We start from the raw sequence: 18,477 nt of genomic DNA, 5'->3' as shown, positions 1-18,477 counted from the left end.
GGCAGCAGATGAGAAAAGAAGAGAAAAGCTTGGGTTGTAATCAACCCGCGTCGAGAGAACCCTCCCGACGGTAGTTTAAGCTTCCGTCGGGAGAGTTTTAATTAAATTTTTTTCAAATATTTTTTAATCCCAATGTCTCTTCTCTAATCGTCGGGATAAACACTATCTCCCAACGCTTCAGTCTTAACATCACGAGAGGTCAACCAATTTTTTGTCCAACATTTTTATGCCAATGATCCAAGAAACAACATTGAGAGAACCCATTTTTTCCATCGCTATTGAAATTAACGTCGGAGAGCACAATTTTTCCAATGCCAAAAAAACCGTTGAGAAAAACAAAATTTCTGATAGCGTTTCAAAGTTTCACAAATACATACCACTTCTGAAATGAGTTAAAAAATACCCTTAAATTTTTAAAAAAGTTCAAAAAATCATTACTATTATATGAATAGAAGCCATTAATACCGTCTTACTTCTCTATTCTCCATCTTTTTTCTCTCCCTTCTTCAAATACACTCTTACTCCATTTCTGTTAATCGTTTGACATTTGTTCATAAGAAAATAAGTAAATAAATAAAATTGCTCACTTCAATTAAGATATATGGACTATAATACGAAGAAAAAGAATAAAGAATGCATCAAGGGATTTTAGGACTTAGAAATATTTTAACAAAGTTGTACGTTAGTAGTAGTTGATTGATGAGCGTTTCATATAGATACATTATTTTATTTGATTATTTATCATTTTGGTATGTTTTAAGAAGATATTTTGATTTTAGAATTTTGTGAGATTTGGTGGGATTTTATATCTAACTTAAAATTTTGGTTGTTGAAAAAATTGGTATAAGCAAAGAATTGAAAAATGAAGAGAAAAATGAAAATATCTATATAGAAAAAAAAGATGATATCTATATAATTTGTTTTAAGATTGGATTTTTAAACTTAAGAAAACATCAAACAAATTGATCATCATATTAACGGTAGGAGCATTTTTAAATTTTTAAAGTTAGTTTTGCAACAAGGTATTAACGATTTATGTTCGTATTTTTTTTAACTTTTTTGAAGTTAAGGTAATCTTGAAAGTTTTGAAAATTCAAAGATATTTTTGAAATAAAACTTTAACGGTTTCTATCCAAAACTAACATTTTTAAACTCTTTTAAAAATTTTAACCTTTTTTTTTTAAAAAAAAAAACTTTTAAAACTTCAAGAGTATTTTTGAAATATAATACAATATTTAGAAATATTTTTTTTTAAAAAAAAATTTAGCCATCAAACTTATGACATCTATCTCACACTTAGACATATAAAATGATAAGTGATGATAAAGTTACAGTTAATAAACTATTATTAGGTTTAAAATACTGTCCCCTATCCCTTGGGACTGGTTAAATTTTAGTCTTCATTTTTGCCCTTCCAATAAATTTTAGTCTTTAAAAAGGTTTTAATTTTAGTTTGTGGTTGATTTTTCTATTTTATTTTTCTGAAATGATTTATAAACATTTCTGGCATGTATTTTCTTACTTTAAAAATGACTATTTATGTGTATGTATTACACTCTTATGAAAGATTTGGAATGGAATATGATATTAATTTTTCCTTAATGTGTCTTCTTTTGGTAGGTTATGGCTAAAGTGGATGTTCATTGTATGCTCCTAAACTGTTTGATGAAATGCCTCAGAGAATGTTAGAGTTGATTTTTCACATGTTTGTTTCTTTGTTTGGTTGGTCAATATCTACCCATCACTTTCTTCATGATGGGCACTTATTAGAAACATCCTAATAAACAAACTTTGGCTTCTACTACTAAATCTTTCAATATAATCTTAATCAAACATGTTCAGACCCCAAATAATGTATTCAATCAACTACACCTTGCCCTGCCTTCAAAATTGCAAGATAATGCTTAAGGAATATCCTACTCTTAAACAAATCTAACCTCCATGAGTTTCCTTCCAATAAATTCAAATTCATTCAAATCTCTTACATTGAAATCTAAATAAAAAATGAAGCAACTCCTTGAAAGAATGTGAAGTTTTCACTACTACAAAATCTGTATTACTTGGCACTTGCAATTTTTATTTATTCGACAACTTTTTTTTAAAAAAAGGTCAAGTAATGACCTTTTTAAAGAGAAAAAGGTCAAGTAATGTGTTAAAAGAGTGGAGATTTCACGGATGTCTTCGAACTTTTTTAGGTTAAGTATAACTGTCAAGTTTAATTAACTTTTAGTTGACACAATTTACGTATCAAGAATAATTTTGACCTTGATCGGGAAAATTAAAAGGATATTGTCATTTTGGAAACTATTTACGAAAATAAGGTTGTTTTCAAACTATTTGTAAAAATATATATATATTTTTTTAATAACTCGAGGGTTCAAAATTTGACCAAGGTAGGTCGAATTTTGAACCCTCGACCTTGCCTTTTTTTTTTTTTTTTTTTTTTAATTATTACACATTCCACCTTCTTCTTTCTTTCTTTCTTTTTTTTTTTTTTTTAATTTTCCATTTTATAAAAACAATTTCTAAAAATATTTTATTATTTTATTTAAACTCTAAAAAGAATAAATTAAAAAAATAATATCTCATAAAAATAAAAAAAATATAAATTAAATATCTCATTTATATAAAAATAATTACAAAAATCAATGTGTCCCACAAGGCGGACGTCGTCGATTTCGAGCTGGTTGTCGTCGTCAATTTCGAACTTGAGGTTACTCGGGTTCTTCTTGATGTTCCTCTGGTACCTCTGCAGGTGCTTTATAATATAAATATTCATTATGCTCTCCACGACCCCGACCATGTCCATGCACGTATGAAGACGAAGGACCAGCCTCTGAGTCATAATGTCCTGAACCAAATGCTGGCATCATCATCATCGGACTAACATAATCAGTTTGACTCTACGTCTGCATCATAGGGGAAAACTCTTCCACATTATGTGCAACCTCATTAAACTCATCATCTTCCCGAACAGGTTCTCTACGTCTGGAGCTGGTGGAAGAAAAATGGTATATCGTACATATAATGAATTTCCTCCATATAGCTTTGGTTGTCACTACATATAGCAAGAACCTGGTTTGGATCATTCGCAACCTCACGGAGTCTACTGTTGTTCGATCTCAGTGAATTCTAAAACAATTAGACAATATTTAAAATAAATTTAAATTAAAAATAATTAGATAATATTCATTCATTTACCAGATGACCCACAGCTGCTCCCGAACAAGTGACATAACGCATTGTGATATATTATACCAATGAATATATTCTGGAGTGACATCTGTGTCAAACTGTTCAAGAGAAACCCCCACTGCAATAAACCTTACACGATAGTGCCATCACACTACCCAATGTGCAACTTTTTCGAACCAATCTCCAGTCCTTAGGTCAATATCATGCAGTACGGGTTCAGTATTACAAGGCGATGGGACATCTTGCTGAAAATCGAATTGTCTCATCACCCTGTCAGGAAGATGCCACTCACCAATGTGAAAACATATGAGAGGACTCATCGTCCGCCATATGTTTTGACCATTCGTACAAAAATTAGACAAAGTATGCATAATAATTTTGTACGGCTCCCAAATAACCTGAAACACAAAATATTATATTAGAGAATATTAAAGACAAATACAATAAAAATGTGTATAAAATAATTAATTAGGTTCAGTGTAATGTACCTGATCAGGTTGAAGCAAATCAAACATGTATCTATACTGGCTGACTACATGTGTGGCTGTCCTAGTCACACAAAATTTGTCTCTCCACCTAAATTTTTAAATTGATAATTTAGAATTTAAATTAACTAGATCAGTGATATAAAAAATTAAATTGAATTAAAACAACATACCGAGAACCGTAGGCTCGTCCAACTAACTGAGCGTCATTAACATGTTGTAGCTGTGGAGCCATTGTTGGAAATCGCTCCTAAGTCTATAGTTCCAAAAGTATGAGAGGCCCGACTATCTCTCGAACCTCAGGTCTTGTTGCTTTGCATAGTTGTCTATACAACCATGCCAAGCATGCTCCACCCCACGAATACCATCCCGCATCATGGAGGTTAGCTAACAGTGGCAGGAACATCAAGTGAACAAAATGACTTGATTTATCTGAAAACAGACTTCCACCCATCATTTGTAGTATATATGCTCGCGCATATTTTATGACGGTTTCCTCGTCTGCATCCTCTGTGAGCTCACAAAATTTTGTTCCTAACCATATTAAACTTAACCTCGATCCTTTAATCTTGTCGGCAGGTGGGGTCGCACCAAGGTATAGTTGACAAACTTCTGACCAGTCATCGTACATCACTCCAGTGACTAGCTCATCGTCAACATGTAACCCCAACAACACTTCTATGTCTTCTAGAGTGATAGTGCACTTTCCAACAGACATATGAAATGTATGCATCTTGGGCCTCCATCTCTCGACGAAGGCTGTGATCAGATGCCAGTCCAACTGAATAAATCCTAATATGGCAACCCCATAGAATCCAGATATGTGCAGTTGTCACATCTCACCCCAGATTACCCTCTAAACCTAGATAGAATGATGACTGCAGCAGTTACCAACCCTTTTGCTGGTACTTACCGCCTAACTATCTTGTTAACCTTTACTCAAACCCTGAATACATACATATCGATAATATACAAACATATTAACTCGGAACTTAACCAAGAAATACAACCTGGTCCCACCAGAAATCACATTTGTTGAACGTGGCATACAACTGCTTCTTTCGCAGTGTTTGCAAAACTATCCTCAAATGATTCCCGTGATCTTCCCTACTGCTTGAATACACCAATATGTCATCAAGGTGATACACTGGATCTGTTGTAACTCTGATTTATTAATTCCTGTAACTGAACTTCCAACTCCTTAAGTTCTTCTGGCATCATCCTTTATGGTACCTGAAAAATAGGTGTTGTATCTGAAATTAAATCGATAGTAAACTCAACTTCCTTGTCAGATTGTAAATCTGATAACTTTTCAGGGAAAACATCCAGAAACTCTTGTACAATTGGTACATCCCCAGGTTTCATCTTCTCGTCCTACGAAACTGTCACATGGACTAAATAGGTCTCACATCTTTTACTTAGCAGCTTACTAGCCTTCACTGCTATTATTAGGCTTTCTGGAATATTCCTTTGCTTCCTAAAAATACCGTCTCTTGACTACCAAATCTCTCGAACATTATCCATCCTTAAAACAATTCATACGGTTGTAACATTTATTCGAAAAATCCATGCTCTAGAGTGACATCAATTCCAAGAAATCTAATGGAATTACTTCATAACTATACTTATCAACAACTACTCCAGAGCCTGTAAAACTCTTATACTATTATAACCTCTCCACAGCTTAATAATAACTACTTAGGGACATGCTCTCTACAATCTTTCCTACAAACAGTGTAACATATCAGATAACAATAAAGGTATAACACCATAGGCAACTAGTTCATAAATATACTGATACATAAAATTACTTTACCATTCACAACATTAAGTAACTCCTCTGCCTCCTAGTAGGACACTTTATAAAAACCTACCCTGTCGCTGAGATCGTCCTGCTTCCTTTCTCATTTTCCTTCTCTTGAATCTCTTCCTCGGCTCCTGAGCCACTAGGCTTATCTATCGTCTGTAAAGCCATTCCGTGTTCTATCTGAACTCCTCGACCTAGCTGGGGCATTCCTTCTTGAAATGTCCTGCTTGTTCATACTGGAAACATACGTTTTTCCTTTAATAACATGTCCCTCGATGATGCTTACCACAATTCGTGCATAAGGGTTTCTGACCCGAACTAGCTACCAGCTCGGTAGGATGTCAAAACCTTGATCTATGACCCATACTAACCACAAGTCTTGGCTTCTTCCTTCCTACACTATGCTGACTTGTAGCTCTCTGTCCTTTATCAATTCCTATTAGGTCATTCTCAATACCGTACTTCCTTTCCAAATCTGCCAAAATGGATTCAACACTTTCCGTCAACCTCTTGGCGATCTTGTTAAATATTCTGTCCTCTAACTGAGGACCTGTTCCTGTTTGCGGAATCCTCGACTCCCCATCAGAAGTCGTTTCCGGGTCTTTACCTCTCCGGTCACTAACATTTGAATTCCCTCGAATCTCGGAACTTCTTAAAGGTAGGGTTAGGGTTCCTGTTGTCTGTCTGCCTACTCTACTTGCCACTTTTACTTGACATCTTCCTCTTACTTAGGTAGTACACATGCTAAGGATTCAAGACTCAGACTTATATACAAACTTTTCTTCTCTCTTCCCAAAATCTTTTGCTCTAATACCAACTTGTCAGATCCCACCCCAGATTACCCTCTAAACCTGGATAGAATGGTGACTGCAGCAGTTACCAACTCTTTTGCTGGCACTTACCGCTTAACTATCCTGTTAACCTTTACTCAAATCCTGAATACATACATATCAACAATATACCAACATATTAACTCGAAACTTAACACATTTACATTACAGGGTTTCACAACATTGTTTATACATGAATATTACAACTTGGTGAGCCCTATCTAGTATACTAGTCACTAGATAGACACATGTGTACTAACTAACATAGGTCTTTAATTACGCTTCCTTCAGCCTGTTTCTTTGAATGGTAGAGCAGCAGCAGAATAATCTTTTGGGAACTGATCGCTACCTGAAAGAAAACATTTGAAAATGTGAGCTAGAAACCTAGTGAGTGACTTAATAAAGATATAAATCTCATGCTCAAAACCGGAAGCTTGAAACCATAATACTGAAACTCAACTATACCAAGAAAACGTGTACATAAAACCTTTAAACCACCATTAAACATCATTATTCCTTAGTTGAGAACGAGCATACATCGCTCTAGCTCCCAACGTCTGTTACCGGCCAAAAGACCCATACTTCGACCTCCTTTTGTTGGTATATAGTCTAGGAGACCCATACTTCGGCCTCTCATTCGGAACTACCTACGGCATATGGAGTTTTCTATGTATCGTCAACACCTTAGATACATTTATTCAAATACCTTCCTTACCTTTAGTATCCGGCTCATTTAAGCTATCAAGTTCTCGGATATAGTATAGAAAACTCTTTAGGATACCTTCCCTACCTTTAGTATCCCTTTTCATTATGTTTAGGAAAACCAACGCATGTATTTTGACAATCTTAGGTATTTAAAACATAGTACATCAAGCTTCATTCAACCTTAGCTTTAACCCTAATGCATGCTTCATACTTTGTAAAATAAGTTGACTTAAATCATGTTGAACTAGCTTGTAAAAACTATTAGCATGCGTTAGATATGGAAAACATACTTAGAAAACTCATACATTAGTAGCATCATGCGTTGATAAACATTCATAAGCATTAGCAATTCCAAACTATCCTTCTAGCCTAGAGAAGATATGACTGCCCTTATCCTTAGTCGAGAGTGAACTATTAGATCTAACCCTCAATGTCAAAACCTTGGTCGGGGAGAACCCTTTTGCTCAATCCCTCAACGTCGAATTACCTACATGCACGTGGTTATAACTGAGTACCGTCATACCTTAGGTACTTGACTAGGATACCTTCTCATTGTCCTTTAGTATCCTTAGGATACCTTCTCATTGTCTTTCAGTATCCTCATATAACCAGTCATAAACATTTAGTTGAAAGGATACCTTCTCATTGTCCTTCAGTATTCGTCATATAACTAGTCATAAACATTTAGTTGAAAGGATACCTTCTCATTGTCCTTCAGTATCCGTCATAAACATTTAGTTGAACACTAAGGCTTAGTGCTCAAATCATCATACTAGTTCATCCACCATACTGGTTCATCATAAAAATGGAGTTACTTAAACATACTGATAGTATTTGGACAAGATTACATATCTAAATCATGTCAATTCCATGGAAAACATGCTTTACTTAACATGAGAAACAGTATCATAAATATGTTTCTTGGTAATCCATTTAAACACTTAGCATGGGAAATATCTTCAAGAAATCATAGTTTCTAAATCATTAAAACAGTAAGTCATCATATAGTCACTCACAGTTCGTTGGCCTCTTAACGAGTTATATGCCTCTTCTAGCTCTTCTTGGCCTGAAAGGACATAATTCCCAATTAAACTACTCAGAATTCTTAGCAAAATACCTTAAATAGTTCATTTACTAAAGGAATTTTCATCAACAAAGACAACTTTACTAGCGAGATCCTCATGAGCGAGATCCTCATGAGCGAGATCAAGCTTTTCCTGGCAAACTGTCATCCTAGCGATACTAACCTTACTAGCGAGATTCCCCTCTAGAGCGAGATCCTCATCACAAAATTAGCGAAATTTCCTTCATTAGAGAGATCCTCAGCACAAAATTAGCAAGATTTCCTTCATTGGCGAGATCCTCTTTCTCCATATGAGTTGTTTGCTTGTACTTCCCAAGCAGTTGTCTGCTTACTTCAAAAATTCATAACTCAAAATCCAGCCCTCTTTTGAAGAAACTTCCTTCTACAAATATGTTTAGAATTGATTAGCAACATTACCTTAAAATTTCAGCTCAAAATTCCTTGTCGTTTAATCTGGAGATTCAAAACTTCATCATTGGCCCCAATTCAAGCATCTGCCTGCTTGTTCAACAATTTCCAGTTCCAACTTCAAAATTATATAATTCGATTTCCAGGCCTCATCTTAAAAAGTTTCATTCTACAAAGTTATTTATAACTGAGTTATATTTTCTCAAATTTTTAGCTCAAAACGCTTCGTAATTCGTCTTGGAGTTTTAATTCTTCACTGATGGCCTAGATTCACCCGAGAAACGAACGCTTCATCTTTATTTTGCCCCTCCGGCCTTATTCCGGCGAGTTTTCCTTCCAGCAGCCCTACCATAGACACACAGAGCTTTCGAATGCCACTAGAATTACACAAATAGCCTAAGTAGTTTGTCCAAACCAACCCAATGAACTCGATCTTTTTGCTTATATTACCGCCCAAAATCTAGCATGAACTCTCCTTGTGTCACCTGGCCCACTATTGGTGATGAAGGGTTAGGATTTAACAAATTTCCTTTTGTTAACTTCACTCACAATATTACTTCAGCATCATACCTCATTAGATGGTATGGTCTTGTTCATATGCTTATTATGCATTCCATCATCAAGCATGACCTTCCTTAGCCTAGCTGAGCTTTGTCCTACTTTTACAGTTAGCTACCCAAGAGCCTATTTCTTTTTGCTTACATCTTCTACCCTTCCTAAGACATGGCTTCATTTAGCTCATTAGAAGACATCAAATTACTTACTCTTACTTAAAGTAATTAAGGTTCGGGTTTTACAGTAGTAGCGGTAGTATTCGAGGGTGGAGCGAGATAATGCGCTGGAGAACTGCCTCTCGACACCTGCAAGATATTTCTCTAGTAGTACGATCTCGCCATACAACAAATGATCGATGAATGGACTGGTCGTATAAAACATTGGGATCAACAGGTCCTGGGTTTAAAGCTGTGATCTGAAAGAAAAAAATATATTTATTTCTCAATTAAAAAAATATTTGTTTCTCAATTAGAAGAATAATGTATAACTTAATTAAAAGAATAATGTACAACTTAATTAGAAGAATAATGTACAACTTAATTAGAAGAATAATATACAACTTAATTAAAAGAATAATGTACAACTTAATTAAAAGAATAATGTAACTTTATAATAAAAAAAAATTGAATATACAATAAAAGTATCTACACTTAATTAAATAAATATGATAAAAGTAGTATTTATTTCTCAATTATAAGAATAATGTAAAACTTTATTGATTACAATAAAAAAAATTGAATATACAATAAATTATAATAAAAAAATTGAATATACAATAAAATGAATATATAATAAAAAAAAATTATTTATTTTTCAATCCCTAACTATCTGGAGCCCATCTTAGTAACGAAGGACACTTCCTTCGATTATGTCCTAACTGATTACAAAATCCACATCGTTGTTGAGTGGCTGGTTCTGTCCAATCCATCTCGTTGTGATAACGTGAACTTTTCGGTCTACCAGGTTTTCTCAACAATGATGGATCAGGATGTAAGACGGGCATATTAGGGTGTGTGATCCAGTAATCTTCATGCGGTACAGGTTGAAATTGAGGAGAGTAACATTCAGCATACGTTGACAATTTGTAGTAGTCCTCAATAAAATCTTCGTAGTTCATGTTAAAATGTGAGCAAACGCCATAAAATGCGAGCATGGAATGCCGAATGCTTGCCACTTGTTACATGAACAGTACCTGCTTGGACCTGTTTAGCCTCAATATTTGAACGTTTCCTCCTTTGGCATTGAGACTATGACGTCCGGTCTTCACATGAAACACACCTTCATACCGATCGTATGATTGTACTTCATGTTTACTAGATCGTGCAGCCCATTTATTTATTTTGTCGTGTGCGTACCTGGATTTTTACTCCACTTAGTATTATAAAATATGTTTGAAATAAATTATTAATAAAAAATATATAAAAATAAATAATATTACCGGATGTATTTATCTTGACGCTCCAATGCATCCCTTATTTCTTCTCTTCTTTTCTCGAAATAGTTCACGCATTTGAAGAATGTTATCTGAGCAAGAGCATTTATAGGCAACATTCGAGCTCCTTTGAGGACTCCATTTATGCACTCTGATAGATTTGTCGTCATCCACCCATATCTGAATCCTCCATCATGTGCTTGAGTCCATTGCTCTAAACTAATATTGTCAAAAAAACTCAGACAGCTCCGATTTATTCCTTTGATATCTTCAATTGCTTTGTTGAACTTTCGAATTTGAAACTGACACCCGGCATGATAAACATAATTTTTCAATGAATTAAATTTATACTTTTTTATTGAAGTTGCTGACGATATGTCATAAGTAGAAACGATGGTGACATTTCGGTCCCGTCCAACCATTTGCTAGGTTGTTCACTGCTGCAATTATACCAGCATGTCGATCTGAAATTAAACACATCTCTTCGTGTGTTACAATTTCTCTCAGGTGTTTCAGGAACCATCCCCATGAGTCTGTGGACTCTTCATCAGCAACGGCAAACGCAAGTGGAAGTAGATGGTCGTTCGAGTCAACTGATGTAGCAATCAACAGTTTTCCTCTATATTTGCCGTACAAGTGTGTACCATCTATCTGAATGATCGACCGACATTTATTAAAAGCTTCTATACAAGGACCAAATCCCAAAATACAGAAGTTAGGATAACATGGCCTTCAGTAAGCGTTTCTTTAACTCTCCACTCTACTCGTGTTCTGGGATTGGTCTGCTTAACCATATATAACCACCTAGGCAACAATTTGTAAGACTCATCCCAATCACCGAACACTTTAGCCAACGCTTTTCTTTTTCCCTCCCATACCCTATGGTAAGGAACATGATATCCAAACTTTGATTTGATGTCGGACTGCAGTTGTGCCACACTGATAGATGGTTTTTCTCTTACGGCGTCACAGAACTCCAGTGCAATCATTGATGAATCCAATTGCACGTGACTTTGACTTAGTTCTGAATAAAAACATGTATGTTGCTCATCATACTTAGTGATCTCGAACAAGCCATGCGATTTTTTCTTTATTGCACGAAGTCTCCACTTGCAACCTTCCTCCCACTTCTTACACCGAATTGTCCAAATCGTCGGTGTAGATTCAACAACCTCATATGGTGCGTGACACTTTATTGCAAAACATTTGACCGCGTGTTGTAGCATTTCCTTGTCTTGACAAATCATCCCTTTATACAATTGAGTATTGTCAACGTCCACATGGAGCTACAATTGGGTCATGTTCCCGAATGCTATCTAGTACATTCATATCCAAATCATTGAATGTATCTGAAAGCATCTCATGTTCACGACCATCGAAATCCAACTCTTCAAATTCGTCATCCGTTTCTGTTCTGAAGTCTCTGTACAGGTTGTTAGCCGCCATATCTTCATTATCACATGGCGATGCAACTGACTCCGGATCAGGATCGATACATTGAGTTGGATCTTCAAACTGGTTAAATGATGTATCAGGATCCACCCCTATCTATTTACATTTACATACAAATGCACTAGATTTGGCACTGGCATTGCCATTGAGAACATCAAGTTCATAGCTTGTGCATTCGAAATAGGGAATGACATAAACCTTATTGATCCTGATGGTTCTAGATTAGGATGTCTATATATTATTTCTATCTAATTTGCTCCCATATCTACACTAAGTAACATCCCAAACATTTGAATGAATTGTTCAAATACAATTCCACTGTTCACATTTATGGTAAAACTACAACAAAAATCCCAAGTATTTGTCTACCATTTTCTAAAAAAAAAAAAAAAAAAAAAAAAAAAAACAAACATCAAGTTTTAAATAAATTTATGAACATCTTTTTAAACATAACAATAAATTAAACTTTTTATAACTATTTTTAAACATAGCAATAAATTAAACTTTTTATAACTATTTTTAAAAATAACAACAAATTAAACTTTTCAAATTAAAATGAGGTAAACTTTTTAAAACTATTTTTTCAAATTTAATACAAAATAAAAAATTAAATTAAATTAAACTTTTTCAAACTATTTTAAACTATATTTTCAAAGTTAATACTAGAAAATATCAACTTATCACAATAAACATAACAACAATAATTTTCATATGAATAAACTAAAATTTTCAAACTATATTAAACTTTTGAAACTATACTAAACTTGTTAACTATCACAATAATTTTGTATTAAACTATAAATATCAACTTCTTAAACATAACAATAAACTAAACATTTTAACACTATAAACATCAAAGTTAATACTAAATAAATCAAATATCATAAGAATAAACCGAACTTTTCAAATATCATAAGTTCAACTCACAGATTCGACGGTAGTCCTCTTTTTTCCTTCAAAGTGACAACGTTCACCCTTTTTTCCTGTTATTTGTTATTTGACAACAACTACAAAAAATTTTAAAAAAATTAGAATCTATAAAAAAATAATAATATAAGAACAAAAATAAAATGTATAATTATTCTTAAAAAAAATAATAATTTAGTAGGGTAATGAATCAGTATAGTTGTATGAGAATAATTTGTATTAAACGAAATACATACAAGAAGAGAAATGGGAGGAGAGAAAGATGATTTCGAAGGCTTATTTTCGAAGGTAGTGAGGGGCAATGAGCTATGAAGGGGCAGTGAGCAAATCAAGGGGGGAGGAGTGAGAAAAATCAAGGGCAGTGAGCTATCGAGGGAGTAAGTGAGCAAAAATTATCGAGAGAGTGAGTGAGCAAAAATGAAGAGGATGGGGGTTTAAAAGGATGTAGGGAACACTCGACCCACGGGTTTGGGGTGGTTGAAGAGGCATTAAGGCTATGGCAGAGGGGCATGCATGCATCAATGCATGTAGGGAATCGGATTAGTGGCGGGCAGAGGGAGCATGCATGCAGTCGGTCAATGCATGTAGGGAATCGCGCAGGGGAATCTAAGCAGGGGAACATGGTGATAGGACCTCACATTACATGTCCTGAGTGAATTTACCCTTATGAGCGAGATCCTCCTCATGAGCGAGATCAAGCATTTCTTTAACAAACTGTCTTCCTAGCGATGCTCATCTTACCAGCGAGATTCAGCCCACATTTCTAGCGAGATTCCCTTTTAGAGCGAGATCCTCATCACAAAATTAGCAAGATTTTCTTCTTGAGCGAAATCTTCATCACAAAATTAGCGAGATTTCCTTCAGCCCACTTATCTTCCTTGTTGAGTGTTGAAGTTACGACTTATGTATGTCGAAACTTCAACCTTCGACAACCCTAATCTACATATTGTTTTCATATATGTCGAAACTTCAACCTTCGACAACCCTAATATATATATTGTTTCCATGTTTTTCTTTGTTTGTCGAGTTCTCAACGTTCGACCTTTACATTAATTGAATCCTTAACCCTCGACCTCTAGCCTTGATCTCCCAAAACAACAGTATTTCTCTAATAAGTTTCAAAACAACTTTATTTCCCTAATAAATTTTGAAAACAAGTATATTAATAGTAAAGGTCCAATTTTGACCTCTTTGGATTTTTAATCGACATATTTTAAATATCAGAAAAAAAAATCCCAAACCCTTCTTCTTGCGCCTTCACGATTTTGCAGCTCCCATAATCTCAAACCCTCTTGTGCGTTCGATTTCTCAGATTCAACTCCGATGAATCTTAGAAATCGTTCGACTCCTTCAATGAAGCTTGGATATCGTTCGACTTTAGTGAATCTTCCAAATCGTTCGACTCCGGTGAAGCTTCCAAAACGTTTGACTTTGGTGAAGCTTCCAAGACGTTCGACTTCGACTCAGGTGAAGTTTAAGTGAAGTTTTCGTTCGACTCCGGTGGTTCCGTTCTCACTTAAAAATTGTTTTCACTTCCGTTCGACTCCATATTCCTTTAGCTCTTTTTAACAAAGCATTCTTCTTTTTACTGCTCTGCCACCCAGCACTCATTCTTTAAAATAAATAAATCTCCACAACTACTAGCTTTAGACTATCCAAGAGAGAGTGATGGAGCTTGTATTCAAATGAGATTATCATATAGACCTGTTGTTCCCTTTTTCCTTTTTCACTGGATTGATTGTTACATTGCTGCCGTATTGGGACTGCTAAGAATCCTTATCTATGTGGTATGTATAATGTATGCATTTTTCATTTTGGTTCTATTTGGCAGTGATGACCAATTGGCTATTGATCTTAGTTTTGTGTGTTTATGTTGTCTTGATTTTTTCTCCAATTGAAGGCCCATATCTTTACTAACCTTAAATTATATCCTGTTGACAACTAAATAATTTTCTTTGAAAAAAAAAGAGAAGGAAGTCTGATGTTCAATTTGTTGACATTGGAGGTAATCATAATCTAATTAGTTCTTGTCATGTGCAACCATGCTATGATGCAAACTTATCTAGATGAAAAGACTACCATGTCCATTTAAGAAAAGCAAGCATTAGAGAGTTTTATGGTGAGTGAGTGCAGCCTAAGAGAACTTTTTACTAAATTTTGTTGCAATGAAATTGTTTTGGAACCTAGCTTTCTAACTTATTTTTCTCCTTCTTTTCTGGTTGGTGTTCTAATGGATTGGCCTTTTCTCATCCACAGTGGTAATCTTCCCTTCTCTTCTGCAACTTCAAAAAAGCATCATAGAATTGGAAGATAGAAAGCAAAAAGAAGTCTGCAATTCCAGGTACAATAGAAGGGATGAGTTTGGAGTTTAACCACATGGTTGTTTTGCCCAACTGCAACCGTTCTTTGTGCTTAAAATGTTATCGAAACTGGTACGGATTTATTTGTTATTAAGGTCCTTTTGATAGTGACTTTGAGAAGTGAAAAAAAAAAAAAAAATAGACGTGAGAGTTTTTTAACCTAACTTAGATGCCAAACAAAACGCAAACAAAGTAGTAAAGAATATATAGTGGTTCGACCAGTTTGGTCTACATCTACTCTGAGAACTAGCTCGAATTAATTTTATTATGAGCAATAAGAAATTTACAATTATAGATAATCAACAATAATCACCAATATGTAATTTCAATATCCACTGATATCGAGAGATCTGCACACAACGTCACATCTGAAATTGAGAACAACCCGCTGCAAAATAGCTCAAAACAAGTGTGCTATCCGTCTCTAACCGGCGAACCACCAGACGATACCCACGCTATGCTCCCAGCCTACACGGCATAAAATCGAGCAGCCTCCTCGTTGGACGCAATCGTCCACTGTTGGAACCACGCCGAGCAACACCCACGCCCGAACAGAACACACACCCACCGACAGACCCACAGTCGAATGATACCCGTTCTGGACGATAACCAACGCTCACTGACCGGTGAGCACCCACGGAAAAACCCCGGTCGTCACGCTCGCTGCTCTCATTTCCCTCAAGTCGGCCACTGCCCTTTTTCACTTAGTCGGCTGCGCCTCTTCAGCTGTGTAAAGAGTCACAATTTCAGCTCTAAATGAACAAGATAGATATATTTACAAAAATGTCATTTGCTCATAATTACCAAGAATGTCATTGGGTCTTTAATTTCACAAAAACTCAATAAAATTCACTTAAATACCTTGTTATTTTCTACCGTAGAATTCAAGTGCTTTAAAGTGAATACATAAGTTGCATTGTTTACCTTAGTTTTCTTTATCTATGGGGGTAACAAACGTATTTCCTCTTATTAGTATAAAGAAGGAAGTTAAGGAGTTGTAGAATTTCTCTAATATCCCGTTGGTTTGAAAAATCTTTCATAGTCAACTTCTTCGAATTTGCTTGTTTTGAGAAAGACTTCTCCTAATTAACAGTTTTTGGCATTGTTCCATAGAACTGAAGAATTATTTTTATTATATATGAATGTTTCTTTGTTATAAAATTGCAGTTTGTTGGTGCATGAATGGACTATTTGATCTAATAAAGAAAAGCACATTGATCCAGTTCTGAAACCCAAAAGCTTTTGTTTTATTATGACACTTAGTACTCTTGTGGTGACATTGTATTGAATTGTATGTTTAAGATTTCTGTCATTTTTGTGGACTTCAACTTGCTTTACTTTCTTAGCTTTGATTTTGTTTTACAATATACACGAGTGTTTGTGCATGAGCGATTAGCATTTCGAACCTAACTTTTGATCTTCTTTTCTTCTTTTTTTCATATGTTTCTGATTTTATGTTTGTGCTTATCCTTTTAGAATTATTAATTTCTATTTTCAAATTCAAACTAAGATTTCTCTAAAATTATTATGTTGATCTCGAGTGCTTGTTAATTCTTCTTTCTCAGGAAAATCTAAATCCTAGTTTCACTATGTTTCAACATGTAACCTTGTAGTAACCTTGAATGTCATAAAGTTTTAGGTGTTGTTTAATAATCAAATAACAAGGTAAAGTTCAATTTTATCATAGAGAAGAGTTGATTTTTTCCTTCATATTAATTAATGGTCCATTAGGTAAAATAATGTATTCGGAGTCTCTTATAAATAAGATTTGGTAGGGATGATTGCTTTAATTCTTATTTTGATTTTGTTTTGAGTATTTGAATTACATTCTCAATTGTAAGCTTTGTGCAAGCTTTTTTGAGATTTGATTAATTTATTTTTAAATTTTCTATTTTATAGTTAAGTAATCATATCTTTTTTGCAAGTTTTCTTAAACAATAATTGTATGACCCTCCAAATAGACAACTAGTTCTCAATCTTCGGATTCAAAAGTTCTATGTATATATTAAGTAATGTACTTATGTTGATAGGTTACTTATTAAACAATGTCACATTCTTCGTTGTGTTGCTAGAGTGAATTAGTTAATTTTGGTGTTTGTTGAAAGTTGAATTGTGTATAGAATGATGTTTATTTAGTGCATCTATATGATATGTATTAATTATTGGCTTTGTATTGCAGTGTCCTTTACAAGTGGGAATTGTCGAATGTGGGTATTATGTTATAAGATATATGCAAAAAAATCGTGGCTAAAGAGAAGAATATTATCACAGATGCAGTATGTCTTTAAACTACTTATATATATTGTAACATTATAAATAGTGTAAATAATAAATAAATATATATTTGACTTTTTATGTTTTATGGATTGATACGAGGAGCTCGTACTCGCAACTTGAATTGGATGAAGTACACGTGGAATGGGCTGAATATTTAGGTCGCTATATCTGATGGGCTTCCTATAAATTTTGTGTATGTGGCTACATGGGAATGCCCAAAACTTTTTTTTGTGTAAATGTTTTGTTAAGCCATTATAGGTTGTATACTTCAAAGAAATGTGTGGTGGAGGATAGAATTTTAGTCTTGTAATTTTTGGAATACATTGCACATATAGATTGGTCTTACAATTTTGGAATTATCATGTATTGGGATGGGTTGATAGAGTATATACTATTGTACGATTAATTTTGTAAATTTTGGAATCGTTCATATACATGGAAGGTAATAGAAGAATGGAATTGTTTGTTTTAGTATTGTGAATTGTTACGTTGGATATATTGGGTTGATATATAGACTTGAAATATGTGCAACTGTTTATTTTATTTGATGAAATTGTCTTATTGGAACACATGTAACGCAGGAAATGTGAAATGGAAATTAAATTCGAATGTTTAATTTGGAAAAAAGCATAGATTACATTGGAAATGTGTCAAGAATTAGATTACTTGACCATTATTTCGTGTCAAGATAAAAATATATTTGACAAATAAAAAATGTCAAGAGTAATCACATACGATATGTAATAAGTGTTAAAAATTAATACACTTGACATGTCATCAGTGTCAAGTTTATTATATTTCTTGACACGGAAATTGTGTCAAAAAATATTTCTCTAGACTTTTTTCAGTATCAAGTTATCACATTATACTTGACAGTCGAATACTCGACGCTTTTATTAGCATCAAGTATACTCTTAACTTGACATTAAAAAAACGTCAAGTAATCTAATTTCTATAGTA

At 34.2% G+C, this 18,477-nt stretch overlaps 1 long non-coding RNA gene across 2 annotated transcripts; it reads left to right on the top strand.

The window, feature by feature from the left end:
* Nucleotides 1–14,073: 14,073 nt before the first annotated feature.
* LOC150037450 (uncharacterized) lies at nucleotides 14,074–17,988 on the top strand. 2 transcript variants are annotated; one of them, XR_016528089.1, is made up of 3 exons: nucleotides 14,074–14,347; nucleotides 15,137–15,221; nucleotides 17,420–17,988. It is a non-coding gene; the product is annotated as an uncharacterized LOC150037450 (long non-coding RNA). The 2 variants fall into 2 exon arrangements; XR_005481036.2 differs by having other exon boundaries at nucleotides 14,080–14,347; nucleotides 15,137–15,312.
* The last annotated feature ends 489 nt before the right edge of the window (nucleotides 17,989–18,477 follow it).

The sequence above is a fragment of the Benincasa hispida genome, chromosome 3, assembly GCF_027475165.1.
Source record: "Benincasa hispida cultivar pf3 chromosome 3, pf3_genome.v1.1, whole genome shotgun sequence".
NCBI lineage: Eukaryota > Viridiplantae > Streptophyta > Magnoliopsida > Cucurbitales > Cucurbitaceae > Benincasa > Benincasa hispida.
The sequence above is the reverse complement of the archived record's forward strand: the minus strand, read 5'-3'. Positions and strand labels throughout refer to the sequence as shown.